The 17,541-nt window shown below is 35.0% G+C and overlaps 1 protein-coding gene across 23 annotated transcripts in view; it reads left to right on the forward strand.

The window, feature by feature from the left end:
• Window positions 1–17,541, forward strand: part of Ikzf2 (IKAROS family zinc finger 2) — a 155,261-nt gene that overhangs the window by 11,647 nt on the left and 126,073 nt on the right. The window contains exon 1 of one of the 23 annotated variants that reach the window (XM_021263495.2): window positions 2,026–17,317. The exons of the other annotated variants lie outside the window; for them this stretch is intronic. The gene's annotated coding sequence lies outside the window, so the exon portion shown is untranslated. Of the gene's footprint in view, window positions 1–2,025; window positions 17,318–17,541 lie in introns of those variants that run through there. 23 annotated transcript variants of the gene reach the window in all.

A 17,541-nucleotide genomic window follows, 5' to 3' on the forward strand; every position in this document is an offset into this window, starting at 1 on the left:
AGACTTCAGAGTTAATCAGGGCAAGATTTGGTATATCTTGTATAAGAGGAACTTGGCTTTTATTTTCGGGGGAGCCATGGGTGTTAACCTGCAGGTGATTTCAGTTTTTCAGTTGACAAGAATCACGCTGGCTCCAGTGTGAGGAAGACGTATTGTGGATGTTAACTAGTCTATAGGCAAGGACCTCTTTGGCAGGCTGTTGAATATGATTAGGGTGGAAGTAATGAGAGGTAGTGGTCAGGGGATAAAAAGGAAGAGAAGGGTTTGAGTAACATCTTAAAGTGGACAGGATTTGGACAGTAGAGTTAAGGAGAAGAGGGAGTTAAGCTAAGTTAGTGATTAGATGGTGGTAGGGTCCATCAGCGAAGGTAGAAAATACTGGAGTAAATTTCCAGGAAAAGATTGTTTAGTTTAAATTTGAATGTAGAGTTTGAAGCACCTGTAGGGTAGAATTTGGGAGGGTACAGCAATCAGGTAGTTAAGTAAATTAGATTGAAGTGTGAATTTTCCGTACTAGGGAAAACTAATATGTAGCTTGTGGTTCGGTTACTTTGCTCTTGTATTACTTTAATAGTAATTTAGTATTTCTTAGCAATTCAGTTCTTGAGCTGGGCATGGTGGCACATGCCTATAATCCCAGCACTCTTGAGGCCGAAGCAGGAGGATTGCCAAGGAGTTCAAGGCCAACCTGTCTACATAGTGAGTTCAGAGCCAGCCTGAACTACATAGTGAAACCTTGTCTCAAAAAACCAAAAAAAAAAAAAATTAACAGTTTAAAAAATAAAATAAATCAGTAATTCTCAGCATTTGATCAGTGTTCTTATTGTCCCATTAAGTCAAAATTTTATATGAAAGTGGATAGACACGTGCTTCAATAAACTCTTTGTTTAATGAATTCTTTATGCTAGTCTTAGAAGTTTAATTAATTGATGTGATTGACTATTTTAAGTAAAATATCCGTCTTTTTATAATTTTATGGTATATTTAATATAACTTACAATTATATGCTTTGAAAAGTTGTAAGGCTAATATATGCCATATGTTCAATACTCAAATGTTTTTTCTTTATCCTGTAGCCTCTTTATAAATAAATGTTATTTGCAATATATAAATATACAATATTTGTTAGCTAAATACCAGTCAGTTATGTTGCATTACTGCTCAAGGTATTTAGTAATTCAGTGCCTTTACTGTATTAAAATGATTTGAAATATATTTAATTTTTTAAAAAATTCATAATATTGTGCCTCTTGGGGTAAAATTACACAAAGGGTAATATAGCAAACACTAATTAATATATACCCATTGTCTTAAAATATCTAATACAGAATTCTGTCTTCAAAATGTAATTTTTATGTTTACTGATTTTTACTGACACCCTTGAATTCAAAATAAATTAATGATAGAAATACTTCCTTTGACACTGAGATTCCACCTCACCCCAGAAAGAATGGCTGCTATCATGAAATCAGCCAATAACAAATGTGGCGGGGCTGTGGGGAGAGAGGAACACTGCTCCACTGCTCCACTGCTCCGGGGAGTGTTGACTGGCGCAACCACTGTGGAAATCAGTATGAAGATACCTCAAAGAACTAGGGCTAGAGGTCCCATTTGACCCAGCTATTCCCCTGCTGGGGATCTTCCCCAAAGAATTAAAAGAATCATACCACAGTGATATATGTGCACCCATGTTCATAGCAGCACAGTTTGTAATAGCTAAAACTTGGAAACAGCCCAAATGCCCATCAACTGGAGACCAGATAAAGAAAATGTGGTTTCTTTATAAAATGGAGTACTACTCAGCCATAAAAAATGAGAAATGAGAGATATTTATAGCTAAGTGGATGCACATTGAGGCGATACTCTTAAGTGAAATAAATAGGACACACATGTGTAAATACCGAATAGTTTCTCTGGTGTGAGAAACTGAAAGTGTAAATAAGGACTAAAAGGTATAATAATGTGAAATAGGAAGAAAAGGCAAAGGGGAAGGGGAAGTGGGAGGGGTAGGGGAAAGGAAAGAAGGGAATGGAATTAATATGAGAAAATGACAAAATGGAAACAAAGTCTTTGTAAATAGGGAGGGATAGAGAGGTTGAAGGGAGGGCAGAGGAAGGGGGAAAAAATAAGAACCAAGAGAGATTATGTAAAGGTGCAAATTTCCAATGATGAATGTCATTATATTGTATACCTAAAATGTACCAATAAAATTAAATTTTTTAAAAAAGAAATACTTTGAGATTTCCTGTGTGTGGAGATTGAACATTCTCTAGAGAGATATTTTTCATGTTTAGATCATCAATTCAGCAAATATTTGTTGAGAACTCACTTTGTGTGGTACACTGCAAAAATATTTGAGGTATTTTGTAGAGAAGAATGTTATCATCATGGGTTCCCGTGAATTGCTTATTCCATTTAAAAGTAACTAGGTGTGATGTACACACTATGATTTATATCCATTATGGATAAATTTATTGCTTTTCAAATTTTACCACCCAAGAGTTTTTCCAGAGTTCATAAATCTGAAGATGCACAATGAAACAAAAATGAAAAGACAACCAGCTGGTCAGATAGTTTCCCATAGAATGACATTTCCCTATGAAATCATTTATAATGTAGGATTTGGCCCTTATCCTTGCAAGTTCCAAAACTTGATTTGTGGCACATTTAAAGTGGACACCTGTGTCAAGCTTTTGTTTTGTTTTTTTGGTACTGGGGATTGAACTCAGGACCTTGCACTTTCAAGGCAGGTGTCAGAACCACTGAGTTAAATCCCCGGCCCTGTGTCAAGGTTGATCACATTAAATGAGTTTAAAAAATTGATGTCTATGGTCAGATATTTAGGGATCATTCTAGTTGGCATGACCAGATCATTTTGATCTTGTGTATGGACCTATATGGGTAATCAGTGAAGATCATTTGGTGAGTGAAGTTAATGGTCGAATATATTCAGCATCACAATAGAGATAACATTGCCATTGGGGTTGAAAACCTTTGACTAGTTCCTTCTCCCTTGCATGGACATAGGTTTAGACTCCTAGGAGTAGGTTCAGCCAAAATACTTTTGAGATCACTCCCTCCCCCTTTTAATTAAAAAAGGTATCTTAATTACTGTGAATTAAAGGATATTTACTAAAGCATGCATATATATATTTTTTTCTGTGGGGGCTACGTATTGATTACAAAGAAGATTCTGAGATTTTCTAAATGTGAATCTGTGAAGACAGTGGGTGAACTTTATCTCTTTACCCATAGAATACAGTATTTATTATAGATGTCTAGGAAATATTTATTGTATAAAGGAACTGTTTGTGATTAGCTTATGGGATTTGTGTATTTAAATAATGTGCTTCTGACTTATTTGAAGAAATTTGAAAAGTTGATTTCTTAGATGTTGAAATAATCCTGAAATTCTAATTTATTTGTGATTTTCTCTGTTTGGGTATGTGTTTGTTTTTAATAATAGCTCATTCTAGGGCCGGAGATTTAGCTCAGTGTTTCCAGTGCCTGCCTTGCAAGCACAAGGTCCGGAGTTCAATCCCCGGTACCAAAAAAAAAAAGAAGAAAAAAAAAATAATAGCTCATTCTATACAAGATTTTTTTGTAATATTCAAATCTGTCCCCAAAAGGTGACCTGAAAGATTCTAAGCAGCTCTTATGTTTTCTGCTTCTATTCAGTCATTTGCGGTGGAGTCCAGTATTATATTAGTATTAATATTAATGCAGTATCATCATCATCTTCATTACTTCTACTATTTTTGTATGGCAGATTTAGAGTTTACAGATTGAATTCCATATACTTGTAATTTTAAAGTCAGTTCTCTATCACTTACTTAAAACTGTTTTTAGTAGCATGTACAAGATGAAATGCTTCAATTAACTTTTCTTAGGCACTCCAGATATTCTGAGGAGCATATAATTAATCAGTATAAAGTCACGTTCTAATAAATTAACATTCTGGGTGTCTATACCTTTGACATTAATGTCATTCCTCTTTTATTATCATCGAAGCTGTAATTCTCCTTACACTTGACTATATCAATTCTACCTACGTCTTACTGAGACATCAAATGTGGGGCTTGGTAATATTTTGAAGTGCTTGGGTACTACATTGTTCTCTTTCAGGTGAATTAACATTAAGTTTTTGTTTGAGTTCTAAAGAGGCATCATTGCTTTTACAACTATATAAAACATTTTTTATTATGGCTATTTTCATAAAGATCCGGTTTTATGTTGTTTAAAACATACATTTTAATGAGTAATATTTATGTAGAGAAGTATATTTCTTTTATAAAACACGTCTTATGGATCTTTTAGACCAGAGGTGGTGAACCTATGGCATGGTTGCTGCAGCCAGCTGTTACCATTGAAAGCTCTAAAAGCTTTCACCATCACTGTTTTAGACTTCTCAGTATCTTTATTATGCAGATGGTCTGATGTAGATTGCTTTATTTCAATACATTTGTTATTTAGACTGAAAAGTATCATTTCTATAATTGTGATGGCTGAAGATTTATTTTAAATCTTAATTGTATAAGGTCCATCTATTTCTATTAGAAATGATTGTGCAGATCATTCATATATCATTGAAAGTTTGGAAATTGAACTGTTTAATAAGAATTTTTAGATACTATAGATAGGTAGGTAGTACCTCATTATTTTTGAGTACTCCTTCAAAATACTGACTCTAAATAGTATCTTGAAATATAAAGTGAATTCTATTACAATGTTAAATTTTCACAGTTATTTGAAAGCAGCAATTGATTTTGTTTGGACATAACTAAGAACTAGAAAAAGAAATTGCCACATTTTCTATGAGTCTGCTCTTTTTATACTCACAAAGCATGAATTACGTACTCTCATCTTTTCAGAACTATGACAAATTAATGATCTAATGACATTTCTTGGATTTTGGATTTTGGAAACAAAAACATACAAAAATCCCCTTGTCCCAGCAAAATGAAATTTAAAATAAATTATTTTTACTGAAGTTGTCGCAGTGAAACTGTTTCCATGAAGTTTTGTTAAATTGGAGTAGTTTTAGTGATCCCATGGTCTGAATACAATAGCTAATAATAATTTTGAAGTTTTTTTTTAAGCAAATGAGAGAAGCTATAGTTAACTAGACATTTGCTTTTAAGCAACTGTGTACAAGATAATACTGCTTTTATAAGCCCATGTGTTTTTGTCTTTCCATCTTTCTGTGTATGCGAAGAATAAAGACGAGGGAAAATCAAACTTGATAAAGTTTTGTGATCTTTGAGGGCAAATAGGACCTTTTGTCTTTTATTCTAAATCTGCATTTCTGGCTCTCACAAAAATGAATTTATACATGTACAATTAACAGTTGTTTTTTCAAAGAAATGAAACGTGGAGCTGTTCTGTAAGACAGCTGATGATACTTCTAATCCTGGGTTTCACCTTGAATTTCAGTAATATCATAGACTCATGAAAATGGACAACTGCCATTGATAATGAATACTGAAGGATGTGATATTTTCATATACAAAGCCATTCTCATATGTATTGAGTAATATTTTAGATTTAGTCAGAACATAAGGTATTTTCTTAGTTGCTGTGATACAGTGGAATTTCAGATATTACTTTGAATTGTTTTATGGGTTTATTCATTCATCGCTTCAGATACTATAAGTTATGCACATATAAATATTAAATGACTTTTGACAGTATTAAAGAAGACATCGTAGCATATGATGGTAAAAGATATCTGAGTGGAAGGAGTTAAAACTTAGATCTGTCTCTTCTCTCTCACAGAGGAGAAACAAGTTTACTTTTTTTTAAAAAAAAAAGAGCTTTAGGGGCCCGGGATTTAGCTCAGTGGTGCAGCCGCCTGCATCACAAGCGCAAGGTCCTGAGTTTGATACCTGGTACCAAAAAAAAAAAGAGCTTTAGTCTGTTTTTCATTTTCATCTATTTAAAACTCCATTTTGTGTTGCTAGATTTTTTACCTTAAATTTTTTTAAAGAGAAACTGTTTTTAGCAAGACTACTGTGGTCTGTTGTTAGTGGGGATAGGACCTGTGAAAATAATTTAAGGCATTTGAAAAGATAGAGCACAGGTATGAGAAGTGGAAGATGCTAGTTCTAGAAGAAAAGAAAAATCAAAATAGTGAATTTATAAGTCAGTCAAAGAAATTTCCTGCTTGAATGATGATGAGTATGACAATAGGTTGAGAATAGTTTCTGACAGAAGGTAGAGGATTAAACATTGGGAATCAGTGGAAAGAAGCATACTCCTTGAGATATGTGGAAACCAGAGTGCGAGGTGAGAATGGATTGGCTGGGACAACTAGGGTCCTAAGGGTTTGAGCCTTGAGATGGGCCTTTGAAAGCTGGATGAAAGCTGGTAATATCTGAAATAGATTTTTGTTAAGAAAAAGAAAAAAATGGTGCTGTAACCAGTGGCCCCATTGAACTCATCTACTGCATTTATCTTTTGGACAAATGACTGTATGATATACTTACTATACGTGGAGATGTCCTACTTGATTGTATTCCTGAATTATCAAGGATGCCTTGTTAGTTTTGCCCTTCACCTGCCATTTTATTTCACTTCTGTGGGAAATGGCATTGGAAAGTTAGGGAGACAGACCATAAGCCAGTCAGAAACAGTAAGAACTTTCTTTGCTTGTATTTCTTTTCTATTCTTTTTTTTTGTTCTTTCCCGCTTTGGGAGGTGGCAATGAAGAAGAAACTTGATATTGAGCAGATGAGATGGGTTTTGCATACTGTTTTTGTTCTCTGATCTGTTTTTCCATTTTCCTTCAGCAGTATCTAAGACACAGGCCCTGAGTGTTTGAAAAGAATTTCTTGAGATCATACTCTGAGATTTAGAATCTCCAGGTTGGCTTCTACCCATTACAATACTTTTAGAATTTAGAATTTTAGAATTAACCTTGTGATAATACTTTAGTAACAATTTATCAGACATAAGATGAAGTTTACATGTGTATTGTTAAAGGAAGAGTGGACTTGGCCCATATAAAAAACAAGATCAGGGTATGTTTACCTTGCTCACAAAAACAAGCTGTTTTTAAGCTTATTGGAAGTGCTATTTTATTTCTAACATGCTTCATAGTATTCAGAATTACTCACATCTTAACACAGAATGTGCAGATAAAACCTGGGCTTAACATTTATTTAAGCAGTCTCCAAAGAAGCTGGTGTGGGTGGGTGTGTGGGTGTGTGTGTGTGTGTGTGTGTGTGTGTGTAGCTAGTATTTTGTTACTGGAAAATAAACATACAGTTTAAAAAATTACAGAATTGAATGAATTTGCCTCTTTTTCTCATTTGTGCATAAGGAAATGAGCCCTGATACCTCCCAAATATGGGTCTCAAGGCGGGTAGTTTCATCTCTTGGAATCTCAGTTTTATTTGTACAAGGACAGCATTAATGTTTGCCTTATCTGAGGAATGAGGATCATTAGAGACAATATATAGAAAGCTTCCAGAATGGTGACTGGGACAGGGTAATAAGTTAACCAGTTATTATTGTATTGTTATATAAAAAGCAGAGTGAGAGAAACAAGTTATATAGTAATTAAGAAACATATCCCACAAACATGGTAAATCAAATTCATATCAGATAGTCTTCTAGAAAGGGCATGCTTTCAGTCTGCTTTTTTTTTTTTTGACAACAAACAACAACAACAAAAAGTGTAAAAATACAACATACCTGAATCTTTTACTGAATGTTTTTGTTTTTCATCCATCCGGTTGTTATCAGGTAGATAGACTCATCACGCCTGTTTGAAAAGAAATGTGTGTGCAGATACAAGGTAATTATTAATGCTGCTGTATTCAAATCAGTTACTGAAGAAATGAAAGTAAAATTACCTAATTAAGGCACATCACAAATAAACCTGCTGTTTGTGAGGGGGATAATTGAAATAAAAATTATGCACTAGTAATGCAGTTCATTTGAAGATGACATGGAGGGTCCTTGCTGCATGGTCTGTGAAACTCCCTTCCTGACCTTGCCCAAAATGATTGTTTTTAGCACAGACTTGTTTACTTGTGCCTTAGATGTGTTGGTGAAGTGAATTCCCAGTATGGCTCGGCAATTTTATCAGTTTCCATCCTCAGTCCTAATTTATCTCTCTTTGCATATCTGGAATTCTCAGAACTTCAGATAAGACACCACAGTCCTTTATTTATCAAGAGAAAAAGGAATATCTTTTCAAAAGATATCACAGCAGAGTACATGTGAACAGATATTTTGATGTCTGAACTTTAAATTTTCTGAGATTGGTGTTACTACACACATAGTCACAATGCAAGTAATCTCTATAATAACCAAAATGATCCCTTCTGTCCAGAAAGAGTTTCTTCTCTAAAATTTTAGGAGCATTTATCACTTCCTATCTTGTTTTCCCACTACTTAATTACTTGAGTGCAGCTTATCTCCCCTCTGTGACTGGACACTGCTTGAGGGCAGGGAAAAAGACTTTGTAATCTCTGTAGCCTGAGGGTAGCAGACAGAGCAGGGCTTTACAGTTAAAGTGACTGGCTGTGCTGTGTCTTTTTTGTTGTTGTTGTTGATATTTTTGAGACAGGATCTTGCTTCTTAATTCAGATTGGCCTTGAACTCTCTATGTAGCCCAGGCTGGCCTTGAACTTGAGCAATCTTCCTGTCTCAGCCTCCCTACTGCTAGTATTCTAGGCATGTGCACCACCACACCTGGCTTGTGCTATGTTTAAAAATAGGAAAAGTTAGTGCTCATCTCCTGGTGTTGTGAAGATGAATAAAGTAACTTTAGCACACTTTTCTTATGGTGCTTAATATATTTCAAGAAATAATTAAGAAAATATTGTTTTCTCACTTACATAGAAGTTAGCTAGCACAGTGCTAGCTAAAACTGAATATTGAAATATATTACGAGTAAACCTGTGTTGGTTATCTGAGTGGATTAGAGACCTCACTCAGTTCTTCTGGATGTTATTCACTAAGATTACCCAAAGGTTTGGTCACTTCAGTTGTGCTTTGTTGAGTATGCCAGAGGCCAAATCATCCAGTTAGTCTTACTCACAGGCAGCTTTAAAATAAATGCTCTGAAGTTAGCTCTCCCTTATACTTCTAGCTGTCTTCTCAACATTCATTCAAGCACAGTGCCATGTTGGACTAAAAACTTCAGGTACTTGGAAACTTCACATGGCTTCAAAAAATAACATCTCTCAGCTAGGATCACGCTCAAATTTAAAGATACAGAATACTTAAAAGGATACATAGAGCCTTGATGTATTATCAAGCTGTCCACATAGTAATTAAGAGTTGAAATTCACCTTAAGACAATTTTGTTACTTATGGGTAAGAAGTATGAGTTAAGAGGTAGAAAAGTTTAAATTTAAGATTCTAAAATTACTATTAAAAATATTAATATTTTTATAAATATTTCAAATCTCTCTGATCCAAGATCTTTCAGATCTTCAGTTAACCATTTAGGATACCACATGAAAGTGGTATCTAATACTACTGTTGTTTTCAGTCATATCCAGTAGCTGAGTCTGAAAAGTCTTTCAGAAGCCTATGAATCAAATGGCTCTTCCTTGAAACCATTAGGCAGTTCTGTTTATGCCAGACTGGGAGGCCAGACCTCAATTTTCTTAGAGCAGTTGTGGTAGTTATCACTTTTGCTCATAATATAATCATTGTAACAGTACCTGAGATCAGATACACAACCTTTACAAAAGTCCCCCTGACCCTATACTGTTTCATTCCTTTCTTGAAGTAATGTCTAAATTTGTCCAAACAGTGTCCAGGCATTTTGCTAGACAAGCAGTCATTATCTAGTTTTGAAAACATTTGTTTATAATCATACCTATAGCTGTAAGAAATAAGACAGTGTATTTAATAGCTTGGAGAATACCAAGTCCTCTTATTATTTGTATTACAACAAACCATGTTCTTAACAAGTAATCTTTTCATTGATGCTCTACCCTTCTTTTTTTTTAACTTTACAACAAAACTGTGTTATATGGAAGCTCATGAAATGTCTTTGCTTGGCATAAGGTTCTATGAGTTAAGTCCCTAGTATTTAACTGGAAATATTATATAGGAAAGCCGTGTGTTTAATCTTAACTGAAGGGAAGGTATCTGTAGTAGCAATTTAATGACAATTGGCCATAAGCATTTTATGCTGAAAAGAACTCTTTGTGGTAATCAATTTGCAGTTTTCTTTTTGACTTTTTTCTTTATGCCCTGAGTGGTTGGGCTTGAATCAGTGTAAAATACTTTCAGTTGCTGGCAAGATTTCTCTTAAATCATGACTAAACTGCAGTTTTACATGCTAGGGTGGCTCTTAAGGATGGTGGGAAACTTTAATATTCCTTCAGATGCTTCAGGTGTGAATTTATGGAAATTTTGGATTTTAATCTGTTCAGGATCCTGTGTCTGTATGGTCACAGCTCTGGTGGCTGATGCTTATTTGGGTGTTTGTCACTGTATAACAAAGTATCTGTTGCTTTTAATTGTTCTCATGCCTTGAATTTTGGTATTTTTACTTCTTTGCTGTTTATGAGCCCCTATGAACTTGGTGATTAGTAATTAAGTTTCTATTTTTACTGTGTGCTTTGATTTTCTGGATTGCTATTGAGATAAAGGAAATGATCCAGTTAGTAAAATCTTGATTTTACTAAAACTAGAAGTTTTTGATAAAGAAGTTAAGATTTGTTGCTCCTAGCTAAGGGAAAGACTCAAAGGAGTGGCTTCAAGTAGAAGTGTTGTAATCAATGGATGCCAATCACTCCTGGCCCAGAAAACCTCCGGTACTCACCTTCATCTTTTGGCAGCCCTTCTGTCTACACCTGCAGGTCCTCTGCATTGTTTCTCAGTTGATTTCACATTAGATACCATTGATGCTTTAATGACTTTAAACTCTGTGTCTAATACCGCTCCTTTCCTCAAAGCCTACCTAGGACTAGTCTGTCAGAAACCACTGGCGTGTCTAAAACACAGCCTAAATTTAAACAGTCTTCACCATGTCCATTCCTGTAACTCAAGTCTGTAATCATTTTCTAGTACTGTACATTTCTAGTGAAATGTTATAACAGTTTTTACCTGGTCTTCCTGTTCCTTTTTCTTGCTCCGTTGTGCCTCTCACAATGCACAACCAACAGTCCTAGACTTTAGAAAACCTAAATCGGGTCACAGGAATCCATTGCTTTAAGCACAAAAGCTTTCCATTGAAATTTGAGTAAAATTTCTTTACAAAGTTAAGGATGTGGCTCCTGCCTCTATCTCTGACTTCCTCTTCCTCTATTATTCTTATTTACTTTCACTGCCCTTTCCTGTTTCTTTTCCTTTTACATGGCAAATTCATTCCCGTACTTTACTTGCAGTTCTTCATTTGCAACACCCTTTCTTCATAACTTTGCATAGAAAAGTCCTTTCTTATTTCCACTCACCTCCTTGGATAGACTTTGCCTGAGAACCGTAGGTGGGTAAATAAGCCCCTCCTGAGTTTGCCATCTTCAGATTTTACTGTCTCATAAATCTCTTGTGGTGTTTCACAAATCTGTTTTATTTATTTTATAATGATAGCTTTATTTAGCTTTTCTATTTGATTTTATATTACACTTAATAGTATTCTAATTATCACGGTTGATTATCATGGTAATTTAATAGTCTCTTATTATGCTTCATAAAAATAATCAAATCTCATTTCTTCCTAGGATGTTTTGGAAATACATACTTTTTAAGTTAGTTAATTAGTGGAAAAATTGTATAATTCTTTGGGAAAGACAATTGATATATCCGACTCAAAAGTTTGGTGATAGATTAGGACCTAAAGAGAAAATGGAAACAAGTATATTATTGGTTCCAAATTACCTTTATTTGGGTTGGATTAACTGTCTTTATATTATGAGTGTGGGTAATATAGATTAAATAAGGTGTTTTGAATGGCATTAACTATCTGGAAGGAAGTGGTGTTATCTAAACTGAACAGCTGGAAAATACAGGAATTAAAAACTTAATTGTTTAATACTGTTTCACATTATTATCCTGTGATTAAGGACTGCTAGGTGGAACTGACATAATGGGATTTTCTTTTTGGAAAGTAGTATCTTAATTGTAATTGTGCTCCACTGAGTATTTAGTAAAAATTCTGTTGACTGAGAATACACTTGGGGTTTAAAAAGCTTGGCCATTACAAACCTTCGGATGCAAATGTGAGTTGAAAATAGAATGTGTTGTTAGTACAGCATGACTTCAGCTAGTGTACTGTTGGCCTCTTTTCCATAACCTGCCAGTAATGAAAGGTCTTTAATAACTGTAACTGTCTTGTGCCCATTTTATTTACAGTTTCCATAGCTAATGAATAATAAGAAAAAGTCCACCAGGGCCTGATTGTTTACCTGTCTAATAGCAATTTGCAGATGGTGCATGCTGTGGCTGTTACAAACCATGTCCTATAATAGCCTTTGGTGAAAGTCACTGCTCACCATTCTGTATGTGGTTGGAGCTGGAGTAATAGAAAATTGCTCATTTCCTGGCACAGAGCAATAAGTTTCAATTCAGTCAGATGCTGTATACACTGTGATGGGTTTATAATTATTACCCAAAGATTGATGGTTTTTTTTGGTGAGTGTAAATTTGTGCAGCAGTAATCCATTAAGAAATCAATAATCATTCCATGCTGATGTGTTCCTATTCACTGTTATAAAATGTATACCAGAAGCTGAAACCCATGTTTGTTGTATGTGGTGTGTGTGTGTGTGTGTGTGTGTGTGTGTGTTTGAAATTATAGTTGCCAGTATTAGAAATAAAAGAATTCTTAATAATATTTTTTCTTCAATCAGATTGCTTTTCCTTCCCCTGTGCTTCCTGCCCCATGTGCCTCACCCACTGAAACTCTCCATATTTTTCTAACCTTTTAGAAAATTTATTTAGACCCATTTTTAACATTTTTGTCTTTCTCTGTCGTTTACTTAGTTTAATGTTGAAAAATTATTTATTAACTCATCTCAGTGTTTTTTTCTGTAATTGAAAGCAATTTATTGCTAAGTCTGCATGGTCAGGAAAGTGGAAGAGTTTTCCTTTTTAAAAGAAAATGTTAACCCTTAAAGCTATAATCTCATAAAACAGAAATGTAACTTTTCTTTCACTAGTATCTTCAAGCACTATGCTGTATACTGTAGAGGAGGCCAGGCTCTGAAAGAAGCTTGTATTTGATGGGGGAGGGAAGGAAAGGAGAAGAAAGGTGGATATCAACATGAACAATACAAGAATGCAAAGAAAGGGGAAAAGCAGTGGAGAAATGTCAGCTGTGAAACTGCCCATTACATAAGTTCCGAACTGGAACTTTGGTGTTATATGCTGGGGATGATGGTGTGTAGGTGGAAAGCTTCATCCCACAAGGGATGTGGCCAACATTACAAAATTCTGCATGGTTTGGGGCTAAAGAGAAGTCTAAATAGAGATTCTCAATGAAAGTAATGTAAGATCATAGCATAAAGTTATAACGGGAGACAGATATATAATGAAAAGTCAAAGCCTTCGGTCTGTAGTTTTACCAGTTCCTTAATTATCCTTGCGTAAGTTTTTACCATGATACTAGCATGGTCAGGTGTCTACATATATTTTTCAGATTGATAGCACATATAGGATTACACTGTGCATACTGACTTGTGGCTTGATTTTTTTATTTAGGATTTTAAAAAATCATATCTATACTTTGTTCTTTGGTGCGTATTAATTTAATTATCCAGAGAGGATACATAATGATTTACTTAATTAGTAAATTTTTAGTTCTTTAAAAATATTTTTTATTAGTACATATATGCAGTGTGTACTGACTATATTCATGATGGGGAGTTGGTACATATACATAAACATCTTAATTTTTTTTTAAGTTCCCTTCTCCTCTCCCTCCCTTACCCTTCCCTTTATCTCTTGGTCCTCTTCCTATTTGCAAAACATCTATCTCCCTGTTTCCTGTTACCTATTTTTAATTTTGATACTTTGGGTTTTTCAAATAAGAGAAACCATGTGAGATTTAAGCTTGTGTGTCTTAGTTCTTGAGTAATCCTTGACTGATAAATGTTTAGGTTGTCCTTAGGTTTTTACTCTTACATAAAGTGTTATAATAACTGTCCTTGTCTATTCATTTATCTTTGCATAAATCCTTAGGATAACATAGTTTAGCTATATATTTACTGCATCAGGAAGGCTATGCAGTGACCATTTTGGTAAAGTAACCAAATTGTCCTTAGAAAGGTTACCAATTTACACTTCAACCAATGGTATGTAAGACTCTACTTGACAACAATACATTTTATCAATTTTGGTTAATCAGATAGGGGAAAATCAGAATCTGGTGTTTTTGGTCTTTCATAGTTATGGGTACTTAAACATCGTTTTGTATGTGTGTTTGCTGGAAATATCTATGTATAATTTCTGACCCTGAGGACCATTTCTGCTTCTTTGTCTAGGAGGAATTTAAAAGTCTGTTAAAAACAAGGAGAAATGTAAAAAAAGATTTTATTTGAGGGCCATGTTTTGAATAATATTTATATAAAATAATGAGAAGGTACTGATTATCTGATGTTAAGTAAAAACTTCCAAATGTTACACATGCTAGAAAATAAGATGTAGCTCTTACTCCTATATCTGTTTTTATTGCACTGACTTATATTGGTAAATCATATAAGAACCCTTTCTAAGGTATTTAATGTAGTACTGAATGAAGTTCAGAAGTTAATGAAATTTTAATTGTTACCCTAAGAAATTCGACTATCCTCACACAGTTCTTTTAGGAGAAATGTGCATGTATCTAAGTAATAGAAGAAGCCAGCAAAGAACTCAGGAAGAAAAATAAGCCTTTACTTAAAATTTGATCAATTAGCATTTATGTTGCTAGGTGAGTTATAAGAGGATTGATACCTCGTGTAAGTGTAGGGGAATAAGGAACCTTTCTTATTTCAAGATTGCTATAGTTCTCTGAATCTGTTGATTGTTAAGTAAGTTAAATTGCCTAGAAACTCACGGGCTAAGCCTACTACTGAGAAAAGATGAAGTTGATACTCCTCCACCCCCCATACACTTGTTCAAGAAACTACCAGGTTTGGACTTGCCGTGTGCCTTCATCACATGGAAAACAGAAATATGGTTGAGAGCAGAGAAGGTTCACTGCATGACATGTTTTTACATGAGGAATTATGTATTCAAGTCTATTGTGGGCTTTTGTAGCTTCCAGTCTGTCCCAGGAGCTAGATTGTTGGCAGACCTTTAAATAATATGCTAGAGGTCATCAAGGACCTGGATTTGTTCATTGACCTAAAGAGAGAGAATCCTGAGGTAGGAAAAACCCATACCTCCTTCACTTTACCCAGACTGGCAGTTTGAGGAAATAGCTGATTGATCCCTCTTTGCCTATTTTGCTTGCAAAATTACATTTAGAAATGTCAGGGTTCTAAGTGTCTGTTCTGGGATAAAAGTGTGTGGGTAAGCAGGGTGTGTGCGCGCGGGGTGGGGGGGGGCGTGTTTGTGTATCCTCCTGTTGTTCATCTCACAACTGGAAATAACCTTTGAATCAAACACTTATTTGGAAATGACCTCAAAGGTCATTTAGAACAACTTCCTAAACAGAGCAAGAATGTCCTTGGCAGCATGTGTGACAGGTGGTCTCTGGGATTTTGCTTGAGTGGTCGCCGTGCTAGAGGGAGGAAGCTCACTTTTGCATTGTTGTTCTTAGATCAGCTGTAGTTCTTTGAAAGTTCTTCCTTATATTGAGTCCTCACCTGCCTCTCTGGAATGTCACTGCATTTTTACTATGACACAAACTGAATATCTAAGGGGAATTATAGATGCTTTGTTTCACATTAGTGTTTGTGGATATGGTTTTCATGTAGTTTTTTAGAGGGCTTTGGACTGGTCCTTGTGTTTGAAAGACGGTTGTACCTTCCTCTGAGGAATAATACAGCTATGATTTTTAGTGTGTATTTTCAGTGTCTTTCTCGCTGTTCATACAGCTGCAAATAAACCATGTCATTATGGTAAATAACAGAAATAAGTCAAAATTCTGAATTTCTTTTCTATAATGTACATCTTATTGATGTTGCTCTTAGACATTATTACCCTTAAAAACTTTTAATTCTTTATTTGGCAATTCAGATTAAATTAAATGTAAATGATATTTTGCCTGAAAACTGTGTGCTTTGAAAACAAATATCCATTATGTTTCCATTTCAAGTGCAATGCAAAATTTGTCTTGTGCATAGAAGTTTGAGCGTAATTGTTACTTTAAAACTATACTTTGAAATTTAGAAATGGGACTGAAAAATGAAGAGAGATATAGAGAGATTTTGAAAAACTCATTTAAAGGAAAGGAAAACATCCTTCAAGGTTTCATTTAGCTTTGGATATGGAAATTTACCATGGTTTTCCAGCTGATATTTCTTTTGAAAGATTCTTAGGTGAAAGACATAATATGGAGTCTTTAAAAGTGGCTGTAGGCATCCACATTTGTACCTCTGAGATTATTAGCAGTATCTGAATTGGCTCATGACTTCGTATTTCTCCCTTGCCTGAATGGCACTTTTACTGTACCTTTATTGGATTTACTATTGTAATGAGACATGGAATTGTGCCGGGAAGCACATATTTCAATATGTGCACCTTAGCAATCTAAATCGTTAGGATGGTGACTCACTCACATTTAACAGGGAAATTAGCTGGCTTTGTCTCTGTGAACCTTTGGGGAGGAGCTGACCCTAGCTGCAGATATCAAACAGGGTTCCAGGTCACCTGTGGCAAAACCTAGCTGTGTGCAGGGTTGAAGTTGTTCTTGATTAGCCAGGCTAGATTTTGTCAGGCATGTCTGTGCTTTAGTTTAGAGAATTATCCTCTTAGGAGATTCACTGGCTTAGAAATGGCTGGATGTTAAGTTTAAGAGGTATGTTAGCCCATTTAATTTTGTCACTGCAGATTGGGTAAGAGAGCATAAGCAAGGTCATATACTACCCCGAAGGTTTCCCATCATGAAGAAATTGTGACTCTTGGGAAAGAAGCATCCTTAAAACTAAGCAATTTTGAAAGTAGTTATGTGATAGAGCCCTATTTCCCCAAATGGCTTGATCATAAGAATCATCTAGGATGTTTGTAACAATAAAGGCTCCCAAACCTCACCCCAGGATATGGAATCAGAATCCTCAAGGAGAGAGAGAGATTGTGACTCTATAACCCTAATGATGAGGCAAGTCTACTAACACCATCAAAGAGTGTTCTATGCCAGCAATGGGAAGGGACTGAACTGGGAAAGAAGACAATGATTGCCTCAGGAACTCAGGGATTACAGAATGTAAGCACCAAACACTAAAATATTCTCTACTTTGCAATCGCTTGTACAGGGATATGACTGAACGGTATCTTTAGGGTTTGGTGTGGTGGTGGGTCATAACGCTCTTCAGGAAAAAAAATATAAAGATCCATGTAATTTGACTGCAGCATGCAAAAGGTCTTTTAATTTTGTCTCTCTTTTTTTCTTTTTATCTGCCTTCCTTTGCCCATTTTCTCTTTTCTTGT

Source organism: Heterocephalus glaber, unplaced genomic scaffold, assembly GCF_053883595.1.
Source record: "Heterocephalus glaber isolate CG9 unplaced genomic scaffold, H.glaber_assembly_v1.0 deba00000621, whole genome shotgun sequence".
In the NCBI taxonomy this organism is placed as follows: domain Eukaryota; kingdom Metazoa; phylum Chordata; class Mammalia; order Rodentia; family Bathyergidae; genus Heterocephalus; species Heterocephalus glaber.